Source organism: Ranitomeya variabilis, chromosome 2 (genome assembly GCF_051348905.1).
Source record: "Ranitomeya variabilis isolate aRanVar5 chromosome 2, aRanVar5.hap1, whole genome shotgun sequence".
Classification (NCBI taxonomy): domain Eukaryota; kingdom Metazoa; phylum Chordata; class Amphibia; order Anura; family Dendrobatidae; genus Ranitomeya; species Ranitomeya variabilis.
Window position 1 is genome coordinate 703,236,531 of NC_135233.1, and position 9,461 is coordinate 703,245,991.

The following is a 9,461-nucleotide window of genomic DNA, read 5'->3' on the forward strand; positions in this document are numbered from 1 at the left end:
TGGCCAAAAACGCTTGGCAAAACCAAAACCAGTTGGAGGACAGCGTGGCCATCCGGTTAAAGAAGCTCAGTCTGCAATGCTTGAAAAGGTATCCGATAGTAGAAAGAGTGCAGTCTGGCATTTTTTTAAACAACATCCAAATGATCAGCGCAAAGTCATCTGTCAAAAATGTTCAACTACCTTAAGCAGAGGTCAGAATCTTAAAAGTTTAAATACAAGTTGCATGCATATACATTTATCCACCATGCATTTGCAAGCCTGGACTAACTACCAAACGTCCCTAAAGGTTGCAGCACCCTCGGCCAATGAAGCTAGTCAGCAACGCTACATCCCTTCCCTCCCTGTAAGCCCACCATTTCCCGCACCACCTGCAGTATCTGTGCAGCTTTCGTCGCCAGGCCAAAGCAGTCAGGGAATCACCAGGTTAGTAGTAGGAAACACTGCATGTAGGGCACCGGCAAGAATACCATCTCCAACCCTCTCTCAGTCACCCATGTCCACCGGCACCCCCGCTAGTTCCACCGTATGCAGCTCTCCAGTCCAGCTCACCCTTCATGAGACTCTCATTAGGAAAAGGAAGTACTCATCCTCGCATCCACGTACACAGGGTTTGAACGCCCACATTGCTAGACTAATCTCATTAGAGATGATGCCCTACCCGTTAGTTGAAAGCGAAGCTTTCAAAGCGCCGATGGACTACGCTGTACCACGCTACGAGCTACCCAGTCGACACTTCTTTTCTAGAAAAGCCATCCCAGCCCTCCAACAGCATGTTAAAAACCGCATCGTCCATGCACTCAGGTAGTCTGTGACTACAAAGGTGCACCTGACAACAGATGCATAGACCAGTAGGCATGGCCAGGGACGTTACGTGTCCATCACAGCACACTGGGTGAATGTGGTGGATGCACGGTCCACAGGGGACAGCAATATTGGGACAGTTCTGCCTAGCCCACGGTCAAGGAAAGAGTTGGCTGTAGGCGTTCGCCCCCCCTCCTCCTCTTCCTCATCCTCCTGCAGAAGCGAGAGCTCGTCCACAGACCGCAGTCGCACATCCACTCCATCCGCAGCTGCCACTGTTGCACACCAGGTGTGCCATTATGGGACAGCTAGTGGCAAGCGTCAGCAGGCTGTATTGGCAATGAAGTGTTTGGGCGACAACAGACACACCGCGGAAGTTCTGTCCGAGTACTTGCAGAAAGAAACTCAGTCATGGCTGGGCACTGGCACTGTACATCTTGAGGCAGGCAAGGTAGTGAGTGATAACGGAAGGAATTTCATGGCTGCCATAGCCCTTTCCCAACTGAAACACATTCCTTGCCTGGCTCACACCTTAAACCTGGTGGTGCAGTGCTTCCTGAAAAGTTATCCGGGGTTACCCGACCTGCTCCTCAAAGTGCGCAGACTTTGCTCGCATATCCGCCGTTCGCCCGTACACTCCAGCCGTATGCAGAACTGTCAGCGGTCTTTGAACCTTCCCCAGCATCACCTAATCATCGACGTTGCAACAAGGTGGAACTCCACACTGCACATGCTTCAGAGACTGTGCGAACAGAGGCGTGCTGTTATGTTTTTGTGGGAGGATACACATACACGGGCGGGCAGTTGGATGGCAGACATGGAGTTGTCAGGTGTGCAGTGGTCGAAGCTACAAGACCTGTGTCAAGTCCTTCAGTGTTTTGAGGAATGCACATGGCTGGTTAGTGCAGACAACACCATAATAAGCATGAGCATCCCCCTAATGCGTCTGCTGATGCAAAGTTTGACGCACAAAAAGGAGCAGGCGTCTGCAGCCGAAGAAGAGGAAAGCCTTGATGACAGTCAGCCATTGTCTGGTCAGGGCCGTGTAGAGGACGCGGTAGCGGGCAAAGAGGAGGAGGAGGAGGATGAGGAGGATGATGGGGATGAGTACTTTTTTAATGAGGAAGCTTCTCCTGGGCCAACCGAAATTAGTGGCGTTGCAAGGCCGGGTTCTGTTTTTTTAAGGGAGACAAGTGACGTAGATTTGCCTGTAACTGCCCCTCAAACCAGCACAACCGCAGATTTGACTACTGGAACTTTGGCCCACATGGTGGATTATGCCTTACGTATCCTCAAAAGGGACCCACGCATTATTAAAATGATGAGCGATGACGATTAGGGTTGAGAGAAACGGATCGTTCATTTTCATAAGTCGCCGACTTTTGGCAAAGTCGGCGTCTCATGAAACCGAGCCGATCCCTGTGTGGGGTCTGCCATGCGGTACGCGACTTTCGCGCCAAAGTCGCGTTTCAATGAAGCTAAAAGCGCCATTTCTCAGCCAATGAAGGTGGACGCAGAGTGTGGGCAGCGTGATGACATAGATCTCAGTCCCCACCATCTTAGAGAAGGGCATTGCAGTGATTGGCTTGCATTCAGCGGCGTCACAGGGGCTATAAAGGGGCGTTCCCGCTGACCGCCATCTTACTGCTGCTGATCTGAGCGTAGGGAGAGGTTGCTGCAGCTTCTTCGGAAGCAGGGTGTTGTGAATTTGATTTTTGGGCTCCCCCGGTGGTCACTGGTGGTACTGGACTTGTGTGCTTCACTTTCTCTGTTCACCTGTTTCCATCTGGATATGGGTGTATCCTATTTAGCCTTGCTGCTCAGTTATTCTAGTGCCGGCCATCAATGTAACCAGAGCCTTTCTGTTGCATGTTCCTGCTTCTAGACTACTATCAGCTAAGTTGGACTCTTAGTCCTAAGTTTGTTTTGCATTTTTGTTCCAGTTCACAGTTATGTTAATTTTCTGTAGCTGGAAGCTCTTGTGGGCCAAAATTGCCACTCCGGTGTCATGAGTTGACACATGAGTCTTAAAGTAATTTCGGGATGGTATTTTCATAGGGTTTTCAGCTGACCGTGAAGTTCCCTATTGTATCTTCTTGCTATCTAGTAAGCGGACCTCGCTTTGCTGAACCTACCTTCATACTACGTATGTCTTTTCCTCTGAACTCACTGTCAATATATGTGGGGGGCTTCTGTCTCCTTTTTGGGGGAATTTCCCTAGAGGTAAGCCAGGTCTGTCTTTTCCTCTATTAGGGTTAGTTAGTCGTCCGGCTGGCGCTAGGCGTCTAGGGATAAAACGTAGGTACGCCACCCGGCCACTGTTAGTTGTGTGGTAGGTTTAGCTCACGGTCAGCTCGAGATTCCATCACCCAGGAGCTAGTCTGTAGTTTAAGTTCTCTGACGTTTCCTTGCCATTGGGAACCATGACAGTATGGCCGGCCAAGGGTTAAAACCGTTGGCAGAAGAAAGGAGAGAAAAAGAAGTCTGCAGATTTTTTTTTTTTTTTTCCTGAGCTTTCTTTTTAGTTGACTCAGTTGCATTTCTGCTCTAATTGCAGCCTTTGTCTCTCTCTCTCCTTCTAATCCTTGAATGGCTCTGATCTCACCTGATTAAAATGGATCCTCAGAGTTTGGATACAGGTTTGAATAATCTTGCTATGAAGGTTCAAAATTTACAGGATTTTGTTATTCATGCTCCTATATCTGAACCTAGAATTCCTATACCAGAATTTTTCTCCGGGGATAGATCTTGTTTCCTGAATTTCAAAAATAATTGTAAATTATTTCTTTCCCTGAGATCTCGCTCCGCTGGAGATCCCGCACAGCAGGTTAAGATAATAATTTCCTTGCTGCGGGGTGACCCTCAAAACTGGGCATTTGCATTGGCACCCGGGGATCCTGCGTTGCTCAATGTGGATGCGTTTTTTCTGGCTTTGGGGTTGCTTTATGAGGAACCTAACTTAGAGATTCAGGCTGAAAAAGCCTTGATGGCCCTATCTCAAGGGCAAGATGAAGCTGAAATATACTGCCAAAAATTTCGTAAATGGTCTGTGCTTACTCAGTGGAATGAGTGCGCCCTGGCGGCGAATTTCAGAGAGGGTCTCTCTGATGCCATTAAAGATCTTATGGTGGGGTTCCCTGCACCTACAGGTCTGAATGAGTCCATGACAATGGCTATTCGGATTGATCGGCGTTTGCGGGAGCGCAAACCTGTGCACCATTTGGCGGTGTCTTCTGAGAAGGCTCCAGAAAATATGCAATGTGATAGAATTCTGTCCAGAAGCGAACGGCAGAATTTTAGGCGAAAGAATGGGTTGTGCTTCTATTGTGGTGATTCAACTCATGTTATATCAGCATGCTCTAAACGTACAAAAAAGGTTGATAAGTCTATTTCAATTTGCACTTTACAGTCTAAGTTTATTCTGTCTGTGACCTTGATTTGTTCATTATCGTCAATTACCGCGGATGCCTATGTCGACTCTGGCGCCGCTTTGAGTCTAATGGATTGGTCCTTTGCCAGGCGCTGTGGGTTTGATCTAGAGCCTCTGGAAGTTCCTATACCTCTGAAGGGTATTGACTCTACACCATTGGCTAGTAATAAACCACAATACTGGACACAAGTGACTATGCGTATGAATCCAGACCATCAGGAGATGATTCGCTTCCTTGTGTTGTACAATCTACATGACGTTTTGGTGCTCGGATTACCATGGTTACAATCTCATAACCCAGTCCTTGACTGGAAAGCTATGTCTGTGTTAAGCTGGGGATGTCAGGGGGCTCATGGGGACGTACCTTTGGTTTCCATTTCGTCATCTATTCCCTCTGAGATTCCGGAATTTTTGTCTGATTATCGTGATGTTTTTGAGGAGCCTAAGCTTGGTTCACTACCTCCTCACCGAGATTGCGATTGTACTATAGATCTGATTCCGGGCAGTAAATTTCCAAAGGGTCGTTTATTTAATCTATCTGTACCTGAACATGCTGCTATGAGAGAATACATTAAGGAGTCCCTGGAAAAGGGACATATTCGTCCTTCTTCATCTCCCTTAGGAGCCGTTTTTTTCTTTGTATCTAAAAAAGATGGCTCTTTGAGGCCGTGTATTGATTATCGACTCTTGAATAAAATTACAGTCAAATATCAGTATCCTCTGCCACTGCTGACTGATTTGTTTGCTCGAATAAAGGGGGCTAAGTGGTTCTCTAAGATTGATCTCCGTGGGGCGTATAATTTGGTGCGAATTAAGCAGGGGGATGAGTGGAAAACCGCATTTAATACGCCCGAGGGCCATTTTGAGTATTTAGTAATGCCTTTTGGTCTTTCAAATGCCCCTTCAGTCTTTCAGTCCATTATGCATGACATTTTCCGTGAATATTTGGATAAATTTATGATCGTGTATCTGGATGATATTTTGATTTTTTCGGATGACTGGGATTCTCATGTCCAACAGGTCAGGAGGGTTTTTCAGGTTTTGCGGGCTAATTCCTTGTGTGTGAAGGGTTCTAAGTGTATTTTTGGGGTTCAAAAGATTTCTTTTTTGGGGTACATTTTTTCCCCCTCTTCCATTGAGATGGATCCTGTCAAGGTTCGGGCTATTTGTGATTGGACGCAACCTTCTTCTCTTAAGAGCCTTCAGAAATTTTTGGGCTTTGCTAATTTTTATTGTCGATTTATAACTGGTTTTTCTGATGTTGCTAAACCTTTGACTGATTTGACCAAAAAGGGTGCTGATGTTGCTGATTGGTCCCCTGCTGCTGTGGAGGCCTTTCGGGAGCTTAAGCGCCGCTTTTCTTCCGCCCCTGTGTTGCGTCAGCCTTATGTTACTCTTCCTTTTCAGGTTGAGGTCGATGCTTCCGAGATCGGAGCTGGGGCGGTCTTGTCGCAGAAAAGTTCCGACTGCTCCGTGATGAGACCTTGTGCGTTCTTTTCTCGAAAATTTTCGCCCGCCGAGCGAAATTATGATATTGGTAATCGGGAGCTTTTGGCTATGAAATGGGCTTTTGAGGAGTGGCGTCATTGGCTTGAGGGGGCTAGACATCAAGTGGTGGTATTGACCGATCACAAGAATTTGATTTATCTTGAGTCTGCCAGGCGCCTGAATCCTAGACAGGCGCGCTGGTCGTTGTTTTTCTCTCGATTTAATTTTGTGGTCTCATACTTACCAGGTTCTAAAAATGTGAAGGCGGATGCCCTTTCTAGGAGTTTTGAGCCTGATTCCCCTGGTGATTCTGAACCTACAGGTATCCTTAAGGATGGGGTGATATTATCTGCTGTTTCCCCAGACCTGCGACGGGCTTTGCAGGAGTTTCAGGCGGATAGACCTGATCGTTGCCCGCCTGGTAGACTGTTTGTTCCTGATGATTGGACCAGTAGAGTCATCTCGGAGGTTCATTCTTCTGTGTTGGCAGGTCATCCCGGGATCTTTGGTACCAGGGATTTGGTGGCTAGGTCCTTCTGGTGGCCTTCCCTGTCTCGAGATGTACGAGTTTTTGTGCAGTCTTGTGATGTTTGTGCTCGGGCCAAACCTTGTTGTTCTCGGGCCAGCGGATTGTTGTTATCTTTGCCTATTCCGAAGAGGCCTTGGACTCACATCTCTATGGATTTTATTTCTGATCTCCCTGTTTCTCAGAAAATGTCTGTCATCTGGGTGGTGTGTGACCGTTTTTCAAAGATGGTCCATTTGGTGCCCTTGCCTAAGTTACCTTCCTCATCCGAGTTGGTTCCTCTGTTTTTTCAAAATGTGGTTCGCTTGCATGGTATTCCGGAGAATATCGTTTCTGACAGGGGGACCCAGTTCGTGTCTAGATTTTGGCGGGCGTTCTGTGCTAGGATGGGCATTGATTTGTCTTTTTCGTCTGCGTTCCATCCTCAGACTAATGGCCAGACTGAGCGAACTAATCAGACCTTGGAGACTTATTTGAGGTGTTTTGTGTCTGCGGATCAGGATGACTGGGTTGCCTTTTTGCCGTTGGCGGAGTTTGCCCTCAATAATCGGGCTAGTTCTGCCACTTTGGTTTCTCCTTTCTTTTGCAATGCGGGGTTTCATCCTCGTTTTTCTTCCGGTCAGGTGGAGTCTTCGGATTGTCCTGGAGTGGATACTGTGGTGGATAGGTTGCATCGGATTTGGGGACAGGTGGTGGACAATTTGGAGTTGTCCCAGGAGAAGACTCGGCATTTTGCTAACCGCCGTCATCGTGTTGGTCCTCGTCTTCGTGTTGGGGACTTGGTGTGGTTGTCTTCTCGTTTTGTCCCTATGAGGGTTTCTTCTCCTAAGTTTAAGCCTCGGTTCATCGGCCCGTATAAGATTTTGGAGATTCTTAACCCCGTGTCCTTTCGATTGGACCTCCCAGCATCTTTTTCTATCCATAATGTCTTCCATCGGTCATTATTGCGCAGGTATGAGGTACCGGTTGTGCCTTCCGTTGAGCCTCCCGCTCCGGTGTTGGTTGAGGGTGAATTGGAGTACGTTGTGGAGAAGATCTTGGACTCCCGTGTTTCCAGATGGAAACTTCAGTATCTGGTCAAGTGGAAGGGCTACGGTCAAGAGGATAATTCTTGGGTGATAGCCTCTGATGTTCATGCCTCTGATTTGGTCCGTGCCTTTCATAGGGCTCATCCTGATCGCCCTGGTGGTTCTTGTGAGGGTTCGGTGCCCCCTCCTTGAGGGGGGGGTACTGTTGTGAATTTGGTTTTTGGGCTCCCCCGGTGGTCACTGGTGGTACTGGACTTGTGTGCTTCACTTTCTCTGTTCACCTGTTTCCATCTGGATATGGGTGTATCCTATTTAGCCTTGCTGCTCAGTTATTCTAGTGCCGGCCATCAATGTAACCAGAGCCTTTCTGTTGCATGTTCCTGCTTCTAGACTACTATCAGCTAAGTTGGACTCTTAGTCCTAAGTTTGTTTTGCATTTTTGTTCCAGTTCACAGTTATGTTAATTTTCTGTAGCTGGAAGCTCTTGTGGGCCGAAATTGCCACTCCGGTGTCATGAGTTGACACATGAGTCTTAAAGTAATTTCGGGATGGTATTTTCATAGGGTTTTCAGCTGACCGTGAAGTTCCCTATTGTATCTTCTTGCTATCTAGTAAGCGGACCTCGCTTTGCTGAACCTACCTTCATACTACGTATGTCTTTTCCTCTGAACTCACCGTCAATATATGTGGGGGGCTTCTGTCTCCTTTTTGGGGGAATTTCCCTAGAGGTAAGCCAGGTCTGTCTTTTCCTCTATTAGGGTTAGTTAGTCCTCCGGCTGGCGCTAGGCGTCTAGGGATAAAACGTAGGTACGCCACCCGGCCACTGTTAGTTGTGTGGTAGGTTTAGCTCACGGTCAGCTCGAGATTCCATCACCCAGGAGCTAGTCTGTAGTTTAAGTTCTCTGACGTTTCCTTGCCATTGGGAACCATGACACAGGGATAGTGATAGGCAGGGTACATAAAGCTACAAACCGCTTGTGCTGTAGCGATTTCCACTGTCCAACACCACCTTTTGATTGCAGGGACAGTGGAAGTTACATTTTTTTTTCCTCAGCGCTGTAGCTCATTGGGCTGCACTAGAAGGCTCCCTGACCCTGATAGCTGCGTTGCTGTGCCTGTGTGTACGCCGCTGTGCAAACAAACTGCTTTTTTCAAAGCACAAATTCTGTTTTTCCTTCCTTTCTGCACAGCTATCTTGTGTGTTTATCCACACTTTTGTGTGCAGCAGTCCTTTTTATAGCTGCCTGCCATACTTTTCTGAGATAACTGCAGGGAGATAAATATTGGCAAGTCTGCCTCTGTGCCTGTGCTGTGTGTGGCATCTGTCTCTCATTGTGTGGCACCGAAAACACTGTGTAATACTTGGCCATTTTTTTTTTTTTTTTTTTGGGTACATTCTCCCTTTTCTAAAAAAAAAATTAGTGGGAGATAAATATTGGCAAGTCTGCCTCCGTGCCATTGCTGTGTGTGGTATCTGTCTCTCATTGTGTGCCATTGAAAACACTGTGTAATACTTGGCCTTTTTTTTGGGGGGGGGGGGTAAATTCTCCCTTTTAAAAAAAAAAAATTAGTGGGAGATAAATATTGGCAAGTCTGCCTCCGTGCCATTGCTGTGTGTGGTATCTGTCTCTCATTGTGTGCCACCGAAAACACTGTGTAATACATGGCCATTTTTTTTTTTTTGCTAAATTCTCCCTTTTCCCAAAAAAAAATTAGTGGGAGATAAATATTGGCAAGTCTGCCTCCGTGCCATTGCTGTGTGTGGTATCTGTCTCTCATTGTGTGCCACCGAAAACACTGTGTAATACTTGGCCTTTTTTTGGGGGGGTAAATTCTCCCTTTTAAAAAAAAAAAAAATTGTGGGAGGTAAATATTGGCAAGTCTGCCTCCGTGCCATTGCTGTGTGTGGTATCTGTCTCTCATTGTGTGCCACCGAAAACACTGTGTAATACTTGGCCTTTTTTTGGGGGGGGGTAAATTCTCCCTTTTAAAAAAAAAAAATTAGTGGGAGATAAATATTGGCAAGTCTGCCTCCGTGCCATTGCTGTGTGTGGCATCTCTCTCTCATTGTGTGGCACCGAAAACACTGTGTAATACTTGGCCTTGTTTTTTTTTTGGGTAAATTCTCCCTTTTAAAAAAAAAAAAATTAGTGGGAGATAAATATTGGCAAGTCTGCCTCCGTGCCAT